Source organism: Lepidochelys kempii, chromosome 17, assembly GCF_965140265.1.
Source record: "Lepidochelys kempii isolate rLepKem1 chromosome 17, rLepKem1.hap2, whole genome shotgun sequence".
Lineage (NCBI taxonomy): Eukaryota > Metazoa > Chordata > Testudines > Cheloniidae > Lepidochelys > Lepidochelys kempii.
Window position 1 is genome coordinate 22796926 of NC_133272.1, and position 23617 is coordinate 22820542.

Sequence of the window (23617 nt, forward strand, 5' to 3'; positions counted from 1 at the left end):
GGCTGCAGAGAGCAGGCCCTCACAGAGTGAAGCAGCCAAGAACCTGCCCGAAGCCTGGCAGGCACAGGGTGGCCGACCGGGGACACCCCCTCGCCAGGAACCAGTACGAGCACTGTGGCAGGGAGGAATCAACCGAGAAGGACAAACCAGAGCTGGACCCAGTGTCACTGCTGCCAGAGCTGCATGGGCCTGTGAGTACTGGGGCTTGTGACTTTGCATTGGGAATAAGGAGGAGGCTGTTAGCTAGTTACATGGGGAGGTGGTCGCTCTCCGTGGCTTTGCAGACAGCATCAGAAGAAGGCACAGGAGGAGTTTGTTGGGGAAAGTTTACTGATGCTGAAGATGACCAGGGGCCTACAAGACTCACCACTTGACTGGAACTTTGCCCAGGATTCCTGAATGCTGTGTGCAGGCACATTGCTCGGTGTCCGCCCTTTCAGACTGTGTTACCAGTGGGACCTGTGGGGCCTTGTGTTGAAAGCAACCTTGTTTTACCACTTCCCCTTTATTTCCCCCTGTTGTTTTTCTCCTTTCACCCCTGTGTAAATAAATATTTCTCTTTCCTATATTGATTATACTTTTCTGGTGTGTTTGTGTTTACTCTGGTGGGGACGGGGTTGGAACAGGTGTCACTGGCATGAAAGGAACTTTCCCTGCCACATTCCTGAATGCACCTGCTCTTGGCCAGACATGCCTGGAGAGCGGATTCCATCTTGGTCACATGTGCACTAAAGTTACAAATGAAATTAAGAGAAGGAAGCCTGAGGTAAAATAAGGCAATATCAGAGTGACAAATTTACAGCTAGGGCTCTTGTGGAACAGGACAGTTATGCTGCCCAACAACAAATGCAGGAGCTTAGTTTTTATGCGGTTGGTGGAGTTTGGAGACTTATGAATCTAGGAGATTTCTGAGCTGTGACACTGGAAGCTAGAGCAGGATATTGGTAATTTCCACCAACCAGTGAAAATGAGGGAACTTCACAGCATTGTAAGAATGTGCATTTGTAATTACTACCAGGGAATGGCATGGAAGAGGAGCAGTTAATAAGGTGCAATATTACAGCAGGATGGAATTAATCCTGGAAATCTTAGAATCGTAGGACTAGAAGGGAATGGAGTAGGAGGAGAAAGGCGGGGTGGGAAAGTTTCAACAAAATAAAGACATCTCTAACAGATGATGAACTGCCCATGATGAAAGGAAAGAACTGTTTAACCCCACTGTTCTGACAGCAGTAATATATGGAGTGGAAAGCTGGTCAGCAGTGAAAACGGACAAAGAAAACTTTGCTGTCATCCAGAGAGGAATGGAAAGGTGAACATGCAAGATATCGCTCTGTGATCATATACTAAATGAAGCGATCAGAAGGCGTAGAGAGGTGACCGATGTAGTGCAGGCGATGTACGACACAAAGCAGGGAAGGATGGGTCATGTATTCTGCAGACAAGAAAATAGGTGGACAACGTGCATCAGTGACTGGATCCCGAGGGATCACCCTGGGCCAATCCCAGGACAAAACTCTTTGGCCAGAAATGGAAAGGACGTGCTCACAACAAAACAGAATGGTGTGGCATCGATGGAGGAATGGACGAGAGACTGTGGTGACAAAAGTGATCTTAAAGTGACCTTCAGGCATGCAACTTCCTGTCTCTGATGCAAGGGTAGTGAAAGAGGATGGTAGGAATGTCCTTCATGGAGATAAGGCTCATTAGCTAATACGTCCAGCTAAGACTTGAGACAGCAGCTCTTTTCCAATCTATCCTAATGGGGACCGATCATAATTTTTCATCTCTTTCACAGATATCAATTAGATCTTTCACCCACTACCACAGTCATGCCAAACCTAGCAATTCATTCATGACTAGATTAGTGGATGACTTCTTACAGTCAACCATAATTTCCGCCATGATTATCGAAAAGAATGAGTGATGTTCAAAAACGAAAGGTGCAACAGGTCTGTGGGGAAAAAAGGCCAGAAAAACAAGTGTTCTACAAATTTTCTTGAAACATACAAAGTTCAACTATGTTCCCGGTGAACAATCTGTGGATGATTCTGTCATTCTCACTTCTGAGCCTTCCTTAATTACTGAGGACATTGATTTGGGTGTGTTAGGCTTTTTGGGTGCCGGGGTCTCTGATTCTGGGACAGAAAGTTGCCCTTGGTTGCTATTGCAACTGTTAAAGATGTGGATGCTGAAAGCAATTCCATTATTGAAAGTGTGGGGCAGAATTTTGACTTAGACAGGACAGATCCAGCTATTTGGATGCAAAGGATGAATTCTGTTGACTGTTGTTTCTCAGTGGTTTGTCTCTGATCTTATCTGGTTTCCTTTAGCTGTTCACACTCCTATCCTCTGGTATTCTCTTACCCATTACTACATCCTCGTTTACCTGATTTTCCTTTTCCTATGCAGTAAAACCAGGCATGAAGATTGCATTAATGTTTGCCAACCTTCTCCCCCACATTTCCCCCTAGTTTAAAGCTCTTCTTAATCAGTCATGTCAGCCTCAGTACCAGAGGGTTAGTATCCCAGGTACTCAGGTGGATTCCATCCAGGGGGAAGAGTCGTGTTTCCAAATATCCTGAAACCTTCCACTTAGCACCAATCCTTGAGCTATCTGTCCATTTTCATTATCTTGTCCCATCTCCACCCTCCTTCTCGAGGGAGCAGAAGAATTCCACTGAAGATCATGTGAACTTTGTCTTCTTTGAGCATCTTCCCGTCTGGTGTAGAACGTTCTTGATTTGACCCAAAGGGGGTCTGACAATATCATTTGTCCCAACATGAAGAACACTCAGAGGATTTGCTCCTGTTCCCATTAGGATCCTTTTTAGACTCAGGTTCACATGTTTTATCCTTGCCCATGAGAGACAGAACACCCTTTTGTTCTTCGGATTCACTCTGGTGACAGACCTGTCAAGTCTTCTTAATAAGGAGTTCCCAGTGAAACAGACTTGGCTCTTACTGCTGTTGGCATTACACTCAACTTCCCTCCCATTTGTTCTTTCTTCAGCACACAGATCTGTCTTCTGTTCTCCCTTGCCATCCCCTATACATCTTCATCATCTTTTCTAGGGCTATGCTCCCTGGCTATCTCCATTAACTCTTTTCTTCTGCGACTAGCTTCCCTTTTATTCTTTCTTACCATCACCTCTTCTGCTGGCTTCTCCTCCTCATTCTCCAGTGAAGCAAATCTGTTCCTCATCCCTATTTCTCCTTCATTAGCTAGTCTCTTCCTCTGCCTTGTCCTGGTGGTCACGTTCTTTCCTCTTAATCCTTTCCCCTTAATCCTGTCCTCTTGGTTGGCAGCAGGTGGGAAGGGGGAAGGAGAGAATGGAGCCACCCTGAGCAACTGGGCTCTTCAGCTCCCTTCTTCCTTACCCCGACCTGGGAGAATGGTAGCAGGTTGCTGAGGGAAAGTGGAGAGAACGCGTCCTGCCTCCTGCAGCAGCTCTGATTGGCTATTCTTCCTCAGAAGGTGGATCAGTAGGAAAAGCAACCAATCAGAAGGTGTTTTCCCAGAGACAGAGTTAAAATTCATGAAAATGCTCGAGTTTCTTCTGCCATTACCAAACAGGCTCCAGCCCTGACCAAACTCACGTGGCTCATGAAGAAATCACAAGAATTAGCAACACTGCCTTTCCCCAAAGCTGTCCATGCTGCCTGTAAGGCTCAGATCCTCAAAGGTGCACAGGTGCGGCTCCACTCAGCACTGCAACACCTAGCCCTTAGGCAGCCTGCTGCCCAGTGGACCCTCTGCCCCTCGCAAGACCTGGGGAGTGGGGAGCCCCCTAAGCTAACCAGTAGGAAATGCCAAAGAGAGGGGCAGAGAGAAGTGATGGGACTAGGCACCTAAGCAGCTGATTTGATGCACGAGGTTGTTGGGCCAGAGAAAGACACCTCCCTCCACTTGGGATCCTCAATTGTGAACCCTCCTGGAGTTAGCTGTCCAAGCCAGGTCAACTCCTTAGCTAGCTTCTGCTCCAGCAGTTTAAGCTCTTTTGGATGAAACTGAGACCTGTAGACATTTTTCACAAAAATACACTGAGAGAGAGCGCAACCAGAATAGCCCAAACCCTGGTGGTTGGAGCGCACACCTCGGGCATGGGAGGCCTGGGCTCACCTCCCTTGTCTGAACGAGGCACAGGAGGGATTTGGACTTGACTCTCCCACATCCCAGGTGAATGCCCTAATTGCCGGGGGACACACACATTGAAATATATCCTGCCTGCTCCCTCCTGGGTGCTATGCTGCCCTTCACCTATTAGGGGACCTTCATTTAGCTATCCTGACACAGGGTCTGACAGGTAACAGGTGTAACGGGTGCTCAGAGCATGACTGTAGGCTTGGGCCCGGCTGCTGAGATAAGCTTTCCCCTGCCTAGTTTGAGAATCCAGCGTCAGGGCTGCTAGGGCACTGAGAGTTTTCCTAACTATAGGGCAGAGCCAGTGCTTGGAGCGCTTGGTGAATTCAGGCCAGTGGAGTCCGAGGCATGTATAGGGTTAGGTGGCAGCTAAATGCTGGTTTTGACAATGTCAGTGGTACCAAAATAGTGACCTTACATACTAAATATCTTTCTTGAGCTGGACCTAAACTGTCTGTTGCTGTTTGTTTGTACAGCACCTAGCGCAATATCGGCAGGCTGTCCCATAGGTGCAACCGTAATACAAACAATAAACTAAAAAATAAAAGAAAATAGAAATACCCCACCGCTGCCTTTGACCGTTCAGAGTCACAACAAAATTCATTCTTTAATTAGCAACATTCCTAGAGCAAAAGTGATTAATAAATCCAATTAGAATATAAAAAGATCCAGAATGACTAGATTAAGTAATAGAGTGGGTGCTCAGAAGCAGCTTAAATGTTTGAAGCTTACTTCCAGTTTCCATTCAATCATTATTTCTGGAAAAACACCAACAAAAATGTGCACAAGGTCATGCTCTGAAAACTCGACCTGTACTTTGACTCATCGTAATATTTGCCCTGGTTTAACAGCGGTGCCTAGCCTATTGTCTTCACTCCTTATATCCGCTTCCTCATTAATTTCTCTGTATTTCCTTCATTTCATCATATCAATAAGAGTATTTGATTAGTAGGTGGTTGGGAAAGCCTGGCTTATCAGTTCAGAGTAGCACACATCAATCACACTCTATCTCAATGACAGTTTTGCTCTTTCCTGTTTACACAGAGTTGGATCATAAAACTCTAAAAGGCCTAAGGCAAACAATGCTGAACATCCAGGTTACTTGCCAACCTGTCTTGTTACTGGATACTGGGTGGAAGAAAGTGAAACTCTTCCCTGGTGTTTAGACTTTATACATTTTCTTATGACTCAAAATTAAAATGTCACTGTCCAGAATCACAGAACCAAATGAGAATTGCCAGACGGGGTCAGACCCAGGGTTCATCTAGTCCAGTATCGTGTCTCTGACGCTGGCCAGCACCAACCGCTTCAAGGGAAGGAACAAGAAACCCCATAAGAGAATAAACTGGTCACAGGGGCATTAGGGGTTGGTTTATGCCCTGAAGCATGAAGGTTGAACCTGAACTCTGCTCCCTTTGATCCCCATCATAAGGGGAGCTTCAGTCTCCCCCCGGAGATGTGTGGAGGACAGCAGGGAGGGTGAAGAACAGCAGAGCTGGGACAATGCAGAAGAAATTTTACATTTTTAAGGCCATTAGATCCCTTCTCTCAGAGGTCCCTCAGGGAGGGCACTATATCCCCTCACTCAGTCTCATGGATTCATAAATTATAAGGCCAGAGGGGACCACTGTGAACATAGAATATCAGGGTTGGAAGGGACCTCAGGAGGTCATCTAGTCCAACCCCCTGCTCAAAGCAGGACCAATCCCCAATTTTTGCCCCAGATCCCTAAATGGCCCCCTCAAGGGTTGAACTCACAACCCTGGGTTTAGCAGGCCAATGCTCAAACCACTGAGCTATCCCTCTCCCCCCAACATCCAGTATAACAGAGGTCATAAGACTTTCCTGAATTAATTCCTGTTTGAACTAGAGCAGATCATTTAAAAAACATCCAATCTTGATATAAAAATGGTCAGCAATGGAGATTCATCACAAATCTTGAATAGTTTTCTGAAGGTTAATTACCCTCACCGTTAAAACATTTGCATGTTATTTCCAGACCAAATTTGTTTAGCTTCAATGTCCAGCCCTTGGATCTTGTTAGACCTTTGTGTAGTAGACTGAAGAGCCCATTATCAAAATTCTGTTCCTCATGAGGTATTTATAGATTAGGATCAAGTCACTCGTTAGCCTTGTCTTTATTAAGCTAAACAGATTGTGCTCCTGGAGTCTATCACCTGAAGGCATGTTTTCCAATCCTTTAATCATTTTCATGGTTCTTCTCTCAATCCTTTCCAATTTACCAACATCCAAACTTGTGTTTGTCTAGAGTATATCTTCCAGAAAGGCTTCCAGTCTTGATCTGAAGACATCAAGAGTTTGTAGAATTCATCACTTCTCTTGGTAGTTTGTGAGCCATAATTCAAAACCGTAGTCATAGCTAAAACTTGGTGCCTTATTTCTAATTCAGTTTGTCTGGCTTTAACTTGCAGACATTGGGTCTTTTTTATGCCATTCTCAAATGGATTAAATAGCTATTTGGTACCTAATATATTTCCCCACTGTAATTCTCATAACTTAGAAGATTGATCTCTTTCAAGGTTATCTTAACTGAAAAGTTTTGCCACACTAACTGTTTTGGTATTCTTAAAGCAACTAAACTTCCTAGTCTAGGGAGCTCTTTGTTTTATTGGTACAAAATGCTTGTTCCCATTCAGGAAGTGAAGTAAGCTATGGTGGTATAAGGGATCTTTATATCTTTATAGCTGTGTTTACTCTAGGGCTTCTATACATATAATTATTTTAGCAAAGAATCACAGCCATGACCAACAGAGTTACACCAGTAACACTTTCAAGTATAGACCAGCCCTAAATCTCAAACTGGAAAGCATTTTTCCAGATCTTAAACTATTTTTAAAAAGAAAAGGAGAACTTGTGGCACCTTAGAGACTAACAAATTTATCAGAGCATAAACTTTCATTAGCTACAGCTCACTTCATCGGATGAAAGCCTTATTTAATATTTTCTATTTCAAATGCTTTAACTGATTTTCCTTCTTTGTTATAATTTTTTATTAAAGATACAGAAAAGTCTAATGGTGTGCTTGCCATGGGACTAAGCAGGCTGGGCTCTCTATATACCAAACCCTGAACCTTGTTGAAAACTGTTTCCTTTTGGACAGTGACTGGGTTATGTTAGTACCTTTGACTGTTTGGGACTTTTTTTTAATCTAAAGTAATTCAACGTCTCACCAATTGCATACACAGCAGTAAAATCACCTCTGTTCTCCAATTGCTACTCCACTATTTATACAGCCAATAACCCTTTTTGCTATAGCAAGACACAGGAAGCTCATGTTGAGTCGCTTGTCCACTGTGACCCCTGTATCTTTTTCAGAGGATATGTCTGTGTTTCACACTGCAGGTATAAATTCCAGGCCAGCTAGACATGCCCATGACTGAGCTACTGTGCCCAAAACAGTATAGCCATATTAGTGTGAGCAGCAGAATGGATTAGCCACCCTCAGTCAGATCCCGTCCAAGATGCTAGGCAAATACTCAGAGTGGCTAGCCCCCTCCACTGCCATGGCCTCACTTTTATTTTTAGTATGCAAGTTTGATTGGAGCTGGTGGAAGTGCATCTCCTTGAGTTGGAATTTATACCTCCAGCTCAAAGTGTCATGCTGTCTGGAGTGGCTCATGCACATGAGTGCCAACCTCAGGGTAGACTGTCCAGGAACAGGGCACAAACTCCAAACTGGTTGTTTGTTCTACAGTTAGATTTCACCAGCTAAACAACAAGCATAAACTCCACAAGCACTATAACAGAATCACAGGGTTGGAAGGGCCCTCAGGAGGTCATCTAGTCCAACCCCCTGCTCAAAGCAGGACCAATCCCCAATTTTTGCCCCAGATCCCTAAATGGCCCCCTCAAGGATAGAACTCACAACCCTGGGTTTAGCAGGCCAATGCTCAAACCACTGAGTTATCCCTCCTTAATATGGAGTCACAGACAGTCCTGTTGGGCACTGTGGTCTATCTTTCCACCCAGGCAAGCTTGTCTTTGTGATAGATGGTTCCTGTCAGGGTTCCCTTTCCACTCTGAACTTTGGGTACAGATGTGGGGACCCACATGAAAGACCCCCTAAGCTTATTTCTACCAGCTTAGGTTAAAAGTTCCCCAAGGCACAAATTCTCCCTTGTACCTCAGATTAGGTAAATGCTGCCACCACCAAGTGATTCAACAAAGAATCAGGGAAAGGACTACTTGGAGTCCTATTCCCCCAAAATATCCCCCCAAACCCTACACCCACCTTTCCTGGGGAGGCTTGAGAATAAACAAGATGAGCACAGACCAGCCTTGGGTTTTTTAGGACACTAAAAAACACAATCAGATTCTAAAAAAACCCCATAACTTTATTAGAAAGAAAAAAGGTAAAAGAAGCAGCTCTATGAAATTAGAATGGGAGATAATCTCACAGGGCAATTAGATTAAAACATAGAGAATTTCCCTCTAGGCAAAACCTTAAAGTTACAAAAAGAAAAACCAGGAATACACCTTCCTCTTAGCACAGAGAAAAATCACAAGCCAAAACAAAAGATAATCTAATGCATTTCCTTGCTAAATACTTACTGAGGAGTTGGAGTGCTTGCTTTCTTGTTCTGTCTCTGGCAAAAGCCACACGGAAAAGACAAAGCCTGTTCAAATCCCCCCACACCCAGATCTGAAAGTATCTTGTCCCCTTATTGGTCCTTTTGGTCAGGTGCTAGCCAGGTTACTTGAGCTTCTTAACCCTTTGCAGGTAAGAGGCTTTTGTGCCTCTGGCCAGGAGGGATTTTATAGTATTGTATACAGACAGATGGTTACCCTTCCCTTTATTTTTATGACAGTCCCTTACACTGAAACTCACATCAATATTCAGGTTACTCCCAGACCCAAAGGACCAGTCACTTACCCCAGGTCAATTGTACCCCAGATCTGTCAGTACAGAGAATGCTTGTAGCCAATCCTGTAATGAACTAACTAAATATTTATTAACTAAGAAAAGAAATGAGAGTTATTGACAAGGTTAAAGCAGATAACATACACACACAAATGAGTTACAGTCTTAGATTCAAAGAGATGATAGCAACTGCTATAGTATGCAAGCTTTATATGTCCTTTAGGCCTACCCAAGCAAAACAGCTGGGGGTCTTTTGCTTAAGCTTAGTGATTCTTGCCCTGTTAGAGCCCAAGCAGCAAAAAGAACCTAGTTTCTCCTTGCCAGGAGATTTTTATCCCCTTCTCCTCAGAGTCCAAGCTGATGGGATGAGTTTATGCCCAGGTCTTCTCTTCAGCCAACTATTTTAGGCTTCTTCAGTGCAAGTTATTTGGGTCTGCTGAGTTAAACATGTCTATCCCTACTCGACAGTATTTATATCCATCTTTTAGATCCTCAAAATTCCTGTGCACCTGCTATCCAGCCCGGTAGGTGCCTAAATTCTGCTGGAGAAAATGCACAAAACCATCTAAGTCCTGATATCACTGAACTACTCAGCACCATAGCTGACAATGAAGCCCTATGAGATTCACATCCTAGGCATTCCTCCAGCTATCTTGCCTGCAGGGTCCAATCTGGTAGCTGTCCTCTTCAGTGTGTCGTCTATGAGGCCGTGGTCTGTGGAAAAAATATGATGTGATTATGTAATTACAGACTGTACCATAATGCATACTGGGGCCAAATTAAGGTTCCACGTGGTATAAGTAAATAGAGTGATTGGAGCAGAGGGAGCAAACCCTGGGTCTCTCATATACTAGGTAGGTGCCCTAGCCACCAACCTATATAACCATTTTCATACTTTTACTCTCACTGGCTCAATGACTCTAAGTTTTTATCCACAGTGGAACAGTTTCAATGGGAGAGACTGAGGCAGCCGTACATCAGACTATTCCATAGGTCAGTGGTCTGAGCACTCATCTGAGAGGTGGGAGACCTCTCTTCAAATCCTGTCTCCCCCCCCCAGGTAGAGTGGAGACCTGAACCTGGGTCTCCCACGTCTCAGGCAAGTGCTCTAGCCACTGGGCTAAAAGTTAGACGGTGAGCACCACAAACACCTCCTCCGCTGGTTGTTTTGTGTAGAGTAGGGCAGGTGTGTAACTAGGATACAGACATTACAAGTAGGATTAATACATGTAGCAACTCACAAGCATTTCATAGGCTAACACTAAATACACGGTTATAAGTCCAATACCCATCTTAACCATACTAACACAAAGGTAAGATGGAGTGGTTTCCAGAAATGAATTTGTCAATCCTCGGCTGAGGCCTAAAGCCTTGGCAAGAGCTGGAACCTGGTCTGCCAGCAACTTTTGAGGTATGTCTATACTGCAATCTGCTGTGTGACAGAACAGCAATGGGACTGGGTCCCCAGTGTGCTTATACAGCCTGCACTGAAGCCTGTGCCACCAAATATACAATGCTACTTTTAGCCACAGTAGGATGGCTAAAGCTATCATGGGTATGTATACCTAAGCTGCAGTCACACACATAGGTAATCTACAAGAGTGCTCGAGCCAGAAATCTGCATAGTGCTGATATGCCCCTGTCAAGGTTCCTTCCCCACTCTGAACTCTAGGGTACAGATGTGGGGACCTGCATGAAAGACCCCCTAAGCTTATTCTTACCAGCTTAGGTTAAAACTTCCTCAAGGTACAAACTTTGCCTTGTCCCTGAACCCTATGCTGCCACCACCAAGCATGTTAAACCAAGAACAGGGAAAAAGGCCACTTGGAGATGTCTTCCCCCAAAAATATCCCCCCAAGCCCTACACCCCCTTTCCTGGGGAAGGCTTGATAAAAATCCTCACCAATTTATACCGGTGAACACAGACCCAAACCCTTGGATCTTAAGAACAATGAAAAATCAATCAGGATCTTAAAAGAAGAATTTTAATTAAAGAAAAAGTAAAAGAATCACCTCTGTAAAATCAGGATGGTAAATACCTTATAGGGTAATCAGATTCAAAACATAGAGAATCCCTCTAGGTAAAACCTTAAGTTACAAAAAGACACAAAAACAGGAATATACGTTCCATTCAGCACAACCTATTTTACCAGCCATTTAAACAAAAGGAAATCTAATGCATTTCTAGCTAGATTACTTACTAACAAGTTCTAATACTCCATTCCTGTTCTGTTCCCGGCAAAAGCGTCAAACACACAGACAGACCCTTTGTCCCCGCCCCCTCCAGCTCTGAAAGTATCTTGTCTCCTCATTGGTCATTTTGGTCAGGTGCCAGCAAGGTTATCTCAGCTTCTTAACCCTTTACAGGTGAAAGGGTTTTGCCTCTGGCCAGGAGTGATTTTATAGTTCTGTATACAGAAAGGTGGTTACCCTTCCCTTTATATTTATGACAGCCACCAACAACTGAGTCTGACACTTTGTGCACCCAAAATCAGAGTAATTTTTGGGTTTTGAGCTTGACATTGGACACTAGATGTCACTGAGGGTATTCCAGAGAAGTAACATTAAAGTAGATTCTCATCCCACATTTCTTCTCTACTTCTCAGCAAAACAAGTGTGATAAGAATCCTTGACATTTTAACAACAGGTTCTTTTGGGGGGAAGTTGAGTATTAGGAATTCCTTGAGCAAACAACCTGAAATTTACACCACAAACTTTATCACAGACCCTGGACTGGCAAATCAACTTTCAGGCCAATCATTCTGCCAATGCTGATTTTAGGACAGATTGAAAATTCAGCTATAAACAAAAACTGGGTTGCAAAACTTAACTCTGGTTTGGCTACTCGCTGCCCCATAATGTTCTTCTCTTCAAATGAATGCTCCTGCACAATGCTCCGTTCAGCTTTAGAAAAACAGAGGCGATCTTTGTCTAGTAAAACACATTTCACTTATTGGCTTTTACTTTTTGATTTGCTTAATTTTTCATATGTTCCTGTGTAATGATGCAAAAATGCAGAAGGAAAGTATAAATGCACTGGCATGTATTTGTTTTTTGCTAAAATTAGTGCATTTCACAGTTTATGCTTTTAGTTACGCGGTTTGCCCTCAAAATGTCAATTTAAATGTTTAAGAATAAGTTAAAATATCTGTGCTGATTTGTAGAAACATGGGAGTTGCCATACTGGACCAGATTCAAGGTCCATCTAGTCCATGGCCCTATATCTGACAGAGACCATGAACAAAGGCTTCAGAGGAAGGAACAAGAAACCCTGCAGTAGGTAGTTATGAGTACAACTGGTTGGAAAATGGAATTTCCACTCCATGAGAAATTCTGACATTTTGAAACTTGTTTGCATTCTGAATTGGAACATAACATGGGGATTTCTAACGTGGTCCTGGAACAGGTTTCAGAGTAGCAGCCGTGTTAGTCTGTATTCACAAAAAGAAAAGGAGTACTTGTGGCACTTGGAGACTAACAAATTTATTTGAGCATAAGCTAGCTCACGAAAGCTTATGCTCAAATAAATTTGTTAGTCTCTAAGGTGCCACAAGTACTCCTTTTCTTTTGCATCTTGGAACAGAAATTCTGAACAAATTGTATTTGGAAATATCTATTTTTTTAATAATTTTGAATTGTTTCATTTAGATAATGTCAAAACACTGTAATATAAAATATTAACTCTAATATAGATTAAATAAAATATATTGACATTCATATTTTAATATAATAACAAAGCAAATCAAAATAGTAAAGTCAAAATGACATACTTTTACCTTATTGCAATTAAATGTTTCAACATTATCAAATTGAGACAAGAAAATAAAAAGGATTAATTTTGACATTTTTCTGGAAACAGTATAGTCAAAAATCAACACATTTCCATGAAGCATTTTAGTTTTGATGAAATTGCATTTTCAAGTGGAAAATATTTTATCGTGTAATTATGAGATAATCTTCCCCCATGAAGTCCTCATCCTAATCCCTAATAGTTAGAGATTGGTTTAAACCATGAAGCATAAGGTTTTATATCCCTTCCAACATTTTTGTTAGTGTTGACTATTATAACTCATAATAATTAATTATATTTCATTGGAAAAAGATTAATTATAACTGGGAATCATCTAAGAACACCTTACTAAATGCCCCAAAAGCCACAAACTTGTAACCAAGATACAAGACCATGCAGGAAAAACACCAGCCTGGTTTAGAGGGGAAGTGAAGGCAGCAGTAATAAATAAATAAATAAACAAACAACAAATGGAAGAAAGAGGAAGTTGAGGATAATGAATATAAATCAAAAGTTAGGAATTGTAGAAAATTGATAAGGGATGCAAAGGGATATAAGGAGAAAACAATTGCCAAAAGAGTTGAGGACAATAAGGCAGAGGTTTTTTTAAAACTATATTAGGAACAAAAAGAATGCTGACAATGGCATTGGTCCATTATTAAATGGAAATCATAGAATTATCAATAATAATGCAGAAAAGGCAGACTTATTCAATAAATATGTCTGTTCTATATTTGGGGGAAAACAGCTGATACAGTGCCATAAAATTCAAAATTCTGTGCCAAAATATTAAAAATTCTGCATCAAAAAATTCAAAATTCTCTATAATTTTGCATATTTTATTTGTCAAAATAATGCAGTATAATCACACCAGTTTCAATTGTTTTGGTAATTTATTTAAACTACAATATAGAAAAAATTCACAATAACTATTCAGCATTTCCTAAACACCTGAAAGTTAAGTTGCAAACACTTTGTAACTAATGCCCTGCATTCCAGTTATAATCCTGGATTTTCATTTAAATTTCATTACTGAAAACTTAACAGAAAAAAAAAGTAGAATGTCATTTTTAATTGCTCAGACTTTCACACATGAAAGTCATACAGTTTTGCTAATCATTGTCCTGGATCTGGCTGGGACTTTGGGAAGTGCTTGGTTCTGACTGTCCTGACATTTTATTGCCTGCTTGGTAAATGTTTTATTTGCCCTCAAAGTCTTATTTTTTAATGAGTAAGTAAAATAAATCCGGAGCTGTAATATAACCCCATTGTGCCACTTCGTCATGGGAAAAAAAGTGAGAAAGCCCATAGATCTTCCTAGCTGAGGATTTATATCCTATCTTCCTAGCTGTCATTTATAATAAGGCTCCTTTACCTCACTCTAGCAATGTAGGGGCCTTAAAACTTTCACAGGTTTTATGCTCCTGGGGGAACTGACTGAGAATGGGAACAGTTAACTAACAATAGGAACATTAACAATGTTACTACGTAGGCAAGATGCTGCATTTCTGTCTCAGAGAATGAGATCAATTAACCATCAACGACTACTTTAACAACCTTACTACACAGTCAGGCTGCTACATTTGTGCCTCAGAGAATGAGATCAATTAACTCAAGCAGGGTGCTACACTTCTGCCTCTAGCCTGCCTAGTGCATAATAAAAAGCCCTACTCTTCCATGCCAGCAAGCTGCAGTCGCAAGAGAGAGGGACAGATTCTCTCTCTCTCTCTCGCTTGTTGTCACGCATGTACGCCCAGCCCCTTGACGGTGATTAACCATGCAGGCACACATGCCCAATCCCCCTCCCCCATCTCTGAGGCTGATCCACGCACACTGGAACAGACACGCTGCCTGGACTGCTGGGGAAGAGGTGCATGTCCCCCAGCAGATTTTTTTTGCATTTTTCTGTGCAGGGGCCATATAAGGGAGCACAGAATTCTGTCAGGAGCAGATGATAACACTCTTTCCATTGCACTAGTAGCTCTGGAGGATGTTAAACAGAAGCTACTAAATTTAGACTTTTTAAAATCGGCAGATCCAAGAGTTTTAGAAGAGCTGGCTAAGGTGTTAATGTTGATTTTCAAAATATCTTGGAGCACTGGGGAAGTTCCAGAACAGTGGAAGAAAGCTAATGTGCCAATTTGTAAAAACATAATTGGGATGACCAGGATAATTATAGGCCTGTCAGCCTGACCTTAATCCCGGGCAAGATAATGGAGCAACTCATAGAGGACTTGATTAATAAAGAATTAAAGGAGGGTAATGTAATTAATTCAAATCAATATGGGTTTATGGAAGATACATCCTGTCTAACCTGATACCTTTTGTTATTACAAGTTTGGTCGATATAGTTAAAAGTGTTGACATAATATACCCGTAAGGTGTTTGACACACTACCACATGACATTTTGATTTAAAACCTAGAACAATATAAAATAAACAAAGCATACATTAAATGGATTAAAAACTGGCAATTTGATAGGTCTCAAAATGTTACTGTAAATGGGGAATCATTGAGCAGCTGTGTGTCCAATGGGGTTCCACAGGCAGCTGTTCTTAGAATCATAAAAGTTCAGAGCTGGAGGAGACCTCAGGAGGGCATCTAGTCCAACCCCCTGCTCAAAGCAGGACCAATCCCCAACTAAATCATCCCAGCCAGGGCTTTGTCAAGCTGGGCCTTAAAAACCTCTACGGATTGAGATTCCACCACCTCCTTAGGTAACCCATTCCAGTGCTTCACCAGCCTCCTAGTGAAATAGTTTTCCTAATATCTAACCTACAGCTCCCCCACTACAACCTGAGACCATTGCTCTTTGTTCTGTCATCTGCCACCACTGAGAACAGCCAAGCTCCATCATCTTTGGAGCCCCCGTTCAGGTAGTTGAAGGCTGTTATCTTGGACCTATGCTATTTCACATTTTTATCAGTGAGCTGGAAGAAACATGAAGTCATCACTGATGAAGTTTGCAGATGACAGAAAAATTGGGGGAATGGTAATAATGAAGAAGATCACTGATTCAGAGCAATGTGTATCACTTGGTAAACTGGATGCAAGCAAATATGTGTTTTAATATGGCTAAATGTAAATGTATACATCTAAGAACAATGTAGGCCATACTTACAAGATAGGAGACTTTACCCTGGGAAGCAGTAAGTCTGAAAAAGATTTGGAGGTCCTGGTGGATAATCAGCTGAATATGAGATCCCAATGTGACTCTGTGACCATTAGGGCTAATGCTATCCTGGAAGACATAAATGGGGGAAATCTTGAGTAAGAGTAGTGAGATTATTTGACCTCTATATTTGACATTGGTGTGACCACTGCTGGAATACTGTGTCCAGTTCTGGATCCCCCAATTCAAGAAAAATGTTAATAAATTGGAGACAGTTCAGAGAAGAGTCATAAGAGTGACTGAAGGGTTAGAAAGCATGCCTTATAGTGACAGACTCAAGGAGTTCAATCTATTTAGCTTAACAAAGAGAAGGTTAAAGAGGTGACTTGATTATCTCTTTAGTACAGTATCTACATATGGGGGAAAATATTGGGCTCTTCAATCTGGCAGAGAAGGTCTAACATGATCCAATGGCTGGAAGTTGAAGCTAGACAAATTCACAATGGAAATAAGGAATAATTTTAAACTATGAGAGTACTTGACCTTTGGAACATTTTACCAAGCATCATGGTGGATTCTCCATCACTGACCATTTTAAAATCAATATTGGATGTTTTTCTAAAAGATCTGTTCTAAAAATTATTTTGGGCAAGTTTTATGGCCAGTGTATAGAGAGAAAATGAAGACAGATATTACTACATTCATAGTTCATCTAAATGTTAACACCTCCTTTTGATCTCTGAATGAACAGAATACAGCGATAGACAGGAACTGTTTGGTTACACTGTCAACCTCTAACAATATATATGTAAACATACAAAAAATAGAATAATTATCTAATATGTCTCTGAAGTTGAATCTGGGTCAATTAGCCTGTTAGTTGTGTAACCCTTTCTGGTCCTGTGTCACAATAACTGTATATATAATGATCTTTTAACTAATACTCTCTCTCTTTTCTAATAAATCTTAGTTTAGTTAATGAGAATTGGCTGTAAGCGTGTATTTGGGTAAGATCTGAGATATTCATTAACCTGGTGGGTAATATGTCTGATCCTTTGAGACTGGTAGAACTTTTTATATGATTAACAAGATTTTCAGTAATCCTCATCATATTTGATTTGGGTGTCTGGGAGGGAGCTCAAGGCTGGGTGGCTTTAAGGGAGCTGTATTTCTGGCTTCTGGGTAACCCGTAGTTATTACAAGGTAATATTATATTACAAGGCAATACCTTATTATAAGGTATTACAGAAGCTGTTTTGTTGCTCACTTGGTGTATCTGAGTATTAGAATAACCACCAGTTTGGGGGATTGTCTGCCCCATTCTTTGAAGTTTGCCTAATTGAGCAATCTCAGCATGGCCCCCCCGGAATCCCGGTCACAAATATGAATAAAGTTCTTAGGTCAGTTTCTTAGGAGAGATAGTGAGCTTCAGAGCTGCAAACAGTTCTTTCAGAATTAGTTTAATAGAGTATAGTCTAATGTCCAATATCAGGGTGATCCACATTGGACCTGGAGACCTCAGTCTTGTGACTCAAACTTCCCCTGACAAAGCTGAAGCAGATCTGAGATACAGGATCAGGGCCCAGGAGTTCTTTTTATAGTTCTCTTTGGCAGGCTCATGACAGTAAACAGAGTAAGCAGGTGTTCCTTGGGTGAAGCATTGTGGCTTTGAAATAAAACCACCTATGTCCAAAGTACCACTGGTGATTAGCTGCATAGATTAGCATCAGGTAACTGCCCACTCCCGCCCTTTACATGTAGTTTACTACAAACTTCAAAGAGAAATTAAGACAATGATATTACTACATTTACAGTTCAACCGTTCATCTAAATGTTAACATCTCCTTTTGATCTTTGCATTAACAGAATACAGGGACAGACAGGAACCGTTCAGTGATATTGTCAGCCTCTAACAATATATACATAAACACACAAACCCCACAGTCATTATCTACTAATATGTCTCTAAAGGTTGAATCTGGGTCAATTAGCCTGTTAGTTGCTTAACGCTTTTTGGTTCAGTGTCCCACCAGCTGTCACATGGGCCCTTGCAACTGCAACTTTTTAATACCCCATCCTAGGGCATTCTTGTGATTAGAGGTTCATCAGAGCTTCAGTTCAGAACAAGTACCCAGTCTTATGAACCTCAGTAGACCAAGTCCTTCCAATCCTCCCCTAAGGATTGGGGCCCTCCATGGACCAGGTTCCTGTCCGTTTGTTGGATCAAGAAGCAAGGCCCTGAGTCAGCCTAAACTCATGCTTTTTATCCAAAAAGCATTTTTTTTTGGTCTGTGGATCACTGGAGAATCCACTTTGAACTAGTGGATGCATATCTCCCCAGGAGGGCTTCAAAGGCTGATAACAGAGGAAGTTCCTTAGCATTTCACCTCCATACTACAGAAGGTAGAACACAAACACAATTCCATTTTTAATACAATGTACCCAAAGGTGTCAATGTAATTCAGTTAAGTTTATCTTAAGTCCATTACGTTTCTTCAGGACGCTGTCAATCCGTCACACTCTGCTGTTTAGCTTTTGCCATGATTAAAATTGACTGTATATTCTTAGCCTGTGTTTCCTGACTCCTAGCCAGCCTTTGATCCCAGACAATACTTGACAATACCAGGACTGCTTAGATTTTTAATAGTCTTTTCTGAGAGACATCGTCAAAGGCCTTCTGAAAGTCTAAATAAATTATCTCAACTTGTTTTTTCTTTCTGCGCTCGTTTATTGACACATTCAAATAGTTTTAACAGATTAGTGAGACATGATTTTTCTTTGCAGAAACTGTGCTCGTTAGAGCCTATCCTATCATGATCTTCCAGGTATTTTATTATTCTATTTCCATTATCATTTCAACCAGTTAGGTACAGATGTAAGGCTTAATGGTGTAGCTAAATTATATGTGTGTGTGTGTGTGTGTGTGAGATTAGAGGCTCACACCACAGGGATATGGGACTAAGAAGTAGGTATATTTGAAGTGTATGTAGTAGGCATATAAGTAAGATGAAGCTATAATTATGCTAGGTCTGTAAGATATGTAGCCTGAGCATAGAAGGTCTCAGGCCTGAAACAGGCTGTCATGACTTGTTGACCGAGAGATAACACTGTACCAGTAAATGTAAGATTACAGAGTGACATACCAGGGGTACACTCCAGATTAGTGGGGGGCTGTGTCACCCCTGCCCTACACTGTTGGGTGCCTTACAATGCCTTGATGTATTAGCTCCCCCTTGGGACACTCACGAACAGCCTACCAGGATCTTCCTCCAGAAATGTATGTTGTGTACTGTCCAGCCCTCTCCTGACAGTACAAATATATTAATTCTATTATTCTTTTAAGGGAATAATATGCCACTTTCTTATTTTAAATGGAGTACCCAGACACTCCAATTTAAACACACTGGAGTAGATAAAACAGTAAAACAAGTTTATTACCTATAAAGCAAGAGTTTAAGTGAATATAAGTAATGAGGAATAAAAGTCAGAAATGCTTACAAAAAAATAAAGATAAAATGTTTACTAGTATCTACTTAAGCAACTATCTTAGCTGCAAAGCAAACAGTCGCACCACATGTTCCAGCAGATTACTGACCAAACTGTTCAGGTCAGGGCCCCTGCCCCAGCATCCAATGGCTGTTTCCTTTTGTCTTCTCAGCTGCTGACAATGAAGAAGACGGGGGGGGGGAGGGAGTGCCTTGAGGTGTTTGTCCCTCCTTCTTATATTTTCACTCACCCTCTTGAAAAACATTTCCAGCTAAGACCCAGGAGACAAAGATTCTATGTGAAAGGATGTTCCCTGCTGAGTTTTTTTACCTGTTTGAACTTCCTTTGTTTTTCCTCCCTACTTGATGACTCTGTTTACTACTTCCATGCAAGTTAAGATGAACACACATTCCTTTGTTTACGACAGACCTGTTTGCCCACTTCTGCTTGGGCGGGGTTGTTGGGTTTGGAACATACATTAATAACATCCTACAGGGGACTCTTATAACTTCACATACAATGTTGTCACATTTTTTATCAGGACAATATTGAGCAGCAAATTGTGAGTTTTTAAATTATATCTTACTAGGCAGATGTTGTACAAAAATTATTACAATAGTGTTAGGGTGTGAATACTGGGGTGTATTCTGTCACATACAGTAAAAGATGTATTAAGGTTCTCATGTTCTAAAAGATATGCAGCAATAGCTTGTGGAATATATGTCACAATGTATCAATTAATATCTCAAGATGATAAGTAATTATGTCTTGAGCAATTCTACAATGACTGCTATCACATTCTGGGGTGCAATCAAGACCAAAGAGAAGTTGTCTCTCCCTTTGCCCTGCACCAATGGCTTGCTGATGGAGCGCCCAACCTGGGCTTCTCACAAACAGCCAAACAGCATTCAGCTCACACTGTGCACAGCTGCAGCCCTGGCCCAGCAGCCTGTCAGCTACAAACTAGTCCACTCTGGCTTTCACCAGCCTTGGTTACTACCTGCAGGGTGAGCCCAACACACTCCCAGTACAGATTTTCCCCACAAACATGTGTTCTGCACTGTCCAGCCCTCTCCTGGACAGTTTAGATATTAGAGGTCCATTGCCCCTGTCAGGGGTCAATGCAGAGGCAAAACAGGGGGGTCCACATGCCCCACCCCCAATTTCTACCAGGGAGGGTTCATACCAGAATGTGACCAGCAGCAGCCTTTTGGCACTGTGCAGGGAGGAAGGGATAGGAGCTGCTTCCAGCTGCAGAGGAGAGGAGGGGGAAGGGAACCCATGTCTTTGCAGAACTCATCCCTTACTCCCCTACCCCCGGTGGCTGGAAGCAGCTCCCATCCCTTCCTGCCCCTACAGTGTGAAAGGCAGCTAACACCTCCAGGCTGATGCTGGCTACTAACATGACCCAGCTGCCTTCTGTCACCCAGCTGTAGTGAGGGCAGGAAGGGATTAAGCCCTAAGGAGGCATTGTACACCACGTCCCCAGGAAACCTGACTGCAGGGGCTTCAGTGGCCATGGATCCCAGCCAGAGGTGGCTCAGCAGGGGAGGGCGCCTATGGGACAGAGCAGCTCCATGCTCCCTGGGGCCAGACCCAGAGGGCTGCTGCAGACCCTGCAGATTCAGCTGAAAATCGCTTCCCCTCCCTACTCCAGTGCTTATCTGAGAGGTGGAGAGGCTCCCCCATGCTGGTGTAGCGTTCACCTGGTGCTTTGCAGGGTTCTGGGTGGCTTTGGCATATACAGGGCTTGGCTTCTCATGGGTATAGCCTCGTGCGGGAGAGTTGATCGCCAATCAACTTTGATGACACCTGCCTAAAGGCATCAGCTTGTCTTTTGTCTTTGAGAAACAGGTTTACCCCTCCTCAGACTTGACTGGTAAACAAATTTCAGTCATAATTTCAGTTTACGTTCATAACTTTACATATAATGTTGCTACACACATTTCACCATGATATTATTGACCAGCAAGTTATTAGTTTTCAAATGATACCTCAAAAGGTCTATTTAGTATAAAGATTATTTCAGTAGTGCGTAAAGTATGAATACAAGGTGCATTCGGTCACATCCACAAGTCACTGTAGTAACTCACTGACATAATGCTAATGAAAGTAAGAGGAATATTAGACATGCTGTGAAACCCCTTTCTGTCCTGCTATATTGTATTGGTTTTGATATTGTTTATCTGCTTAGTAAGAATCTTAATAAAAGGAGGGTTGAGAACTTTAGAATCATAGAATATCAGGGTTTGAAGGGACCTCAGGAGGCCATCTAGTCCAACCCCCGCTCAAAGCAGGACCAACACCAACTAAATCATTCAGCCTGACCTTTCAAATCTCTAAGGAAGGAGATTCCACCACCTCCCTAGGTAACGCATTCCAGTGCTTCACCACCCTCCTGGTAAAAAAGTTTTTCCTAATATCCAACCTAAATCTCCCCCCACTGCAACTTGAGACCATTACTCCTTGTTCTGTCATCTGCTATCACTGAGAACAGTCTAGATCCATCCTCTTTGGAATCCCCTTTCAGGTAGTTGAAAGCAGCTATCAAATCCCCCCCCCCCCGCATTCTTCTCTTCTGCAGACTAAACAATCCCAGTTCCCTCAGCCTCTCTTTATAAATCATGTGTTCCAGTCCCTTAATCATTTTTATTGCCCTCCGCTGGAAGCTTTCAAATTTTTCCACATCCTTCTTGTAGTGTGGGCCCCAAAACAGGATGCAGTACTCCAGATGAGGCCTCACCAACGTCGAATAGAGGGGAACAATCATGTCCCTCGATCTGCTGGCAATGCCCTTTAAGTACTTCATTTGTGGTCATTGTTCCTCTAGTGCCCCTAGAGTCTCCAAACCTAATGATGATTCTCACACTGCTAATCCTGATACTGTCGTATCTCTAAGCCCAGGTGACTGTGATCTAATGTAAAACCAATGTTATATTAATCCAGACATTAATAAGGCTACGCTGTTCTGTAATGCCCCAAGTCACTTCTAGAGTATTTTTTAAATATAGGGACAACACTTGCTACCTTTCCACCCTCCTGTATAGTAGAGGTTTTCAATGCAAGATTAAAAAAATTTTTAGCAGCTCAATCACCTCACTCTTAAACCTCCTTCGGATTTATTTCTTTTTAAATTATTAATTTATTCAATGCCCTCTTCTGACAGCTCAGTTTCTGATGGCCTCCCATTTTTATATTTATAATATAAAGAAGAGAGCAGGTCAGAGATAGATATCTCCCTAACATTCTCTGAAGTGAAGACTGATGTAGAGAAAGCATTTAGATCCAGATCCTAAAAAGTATTAAGGTGCCCTACTTCCATTGATTTCAATGGGAGTTAGGTGCTGCACCTAACCATCTTTGAATAACTGTGCTTTATCTCCTTAGCTATGTCCTTACCTTTTTCTTAATTGCTCCCTTTAGCCCCTGGCAATCCACAGATTGATTCACAACCCTCCTGTTTCTGATATACTTAAAGAATCTCTTGTTAGTTGTTTTTTAGCTTTTAGCTAACTGCTCTTCAGAATCCAGCTTACACCTCCCAATTTCCCTCTTACATATTAACTGCTGTTTATTGGCTTCACTGGGGATAGATTTCCAAATTCCAAAGGATTTTTGATGAGCTTAGATAACCAATAAATAGCAAGCTTGGTTCAAGAGGTTATCTTTTGCCTTCCTCATTTCTTTTTTGTTTGCATGAGACTCTTTCATTGTTTCTTTAAAACGTAAGGTTCTGATTTCCTTTACTTTTTGACCTTAGGCCCTTTATGAGCAGCTTCCTCATTTTATTCAGCTGTCCCTTTGCAAAGTTTAGTGAAACTGACAGTGTTTGGATATTGAACCTATTTACTGAACTGGGTTTAAGGTCGGGGTTACTGAATGGCTCATCTACTGTTAATTATTTAACGCTTGGATTGTCTATGAATCTGCAGTCGGGTTTCCAGGACAAGCCTGCTTTTGCCCTTCCTCTAAAATTCACAAAGGAATACTGGTTTCAGAATTGGCAGGTTAAATCTGGGGCTGAGTGTGGAGAGTGGGCAGAGGTGCAGTTAATTCCCAAAATGAGCTATGCATGGTTGCAGCAAGCATGGGATCTAAGGACAGTAGTGAATTTCCAGTAAGTGTCAATGGGAGTGAAAGCAAGTGCTGTAGAAGTAAAAAGCAAAGAGAAACTGTCTCAGTTTGGGGGGAAAAAGAATAGT

At 41.9% G+C, this 23617-nt stretch overlaps 1 long non-coding RNA gene across 1 annotated transcript; it reads right to left on the reverse strand.

The window, feature by feature from the left end:
* Positions 1-8569: 8569 nt before the first annotated feature.
* On the reverse strand, positions 8570-22882 carry LOC140899747 (uncharacterized). Its single transcript, XR_012155438.1, has 3 exons — positions 22815-22882; positions 15939-16058; positions 8570-9740 (listed from the first exon to the last, which is right to left on the reverse strand). It is a non-coding gene; the product is annotated as an uncharacterized lncRNA (long non-coding RNA).
* Between the last annotated feature and the right edge of the window lie 735 nt (positions 22883-23617).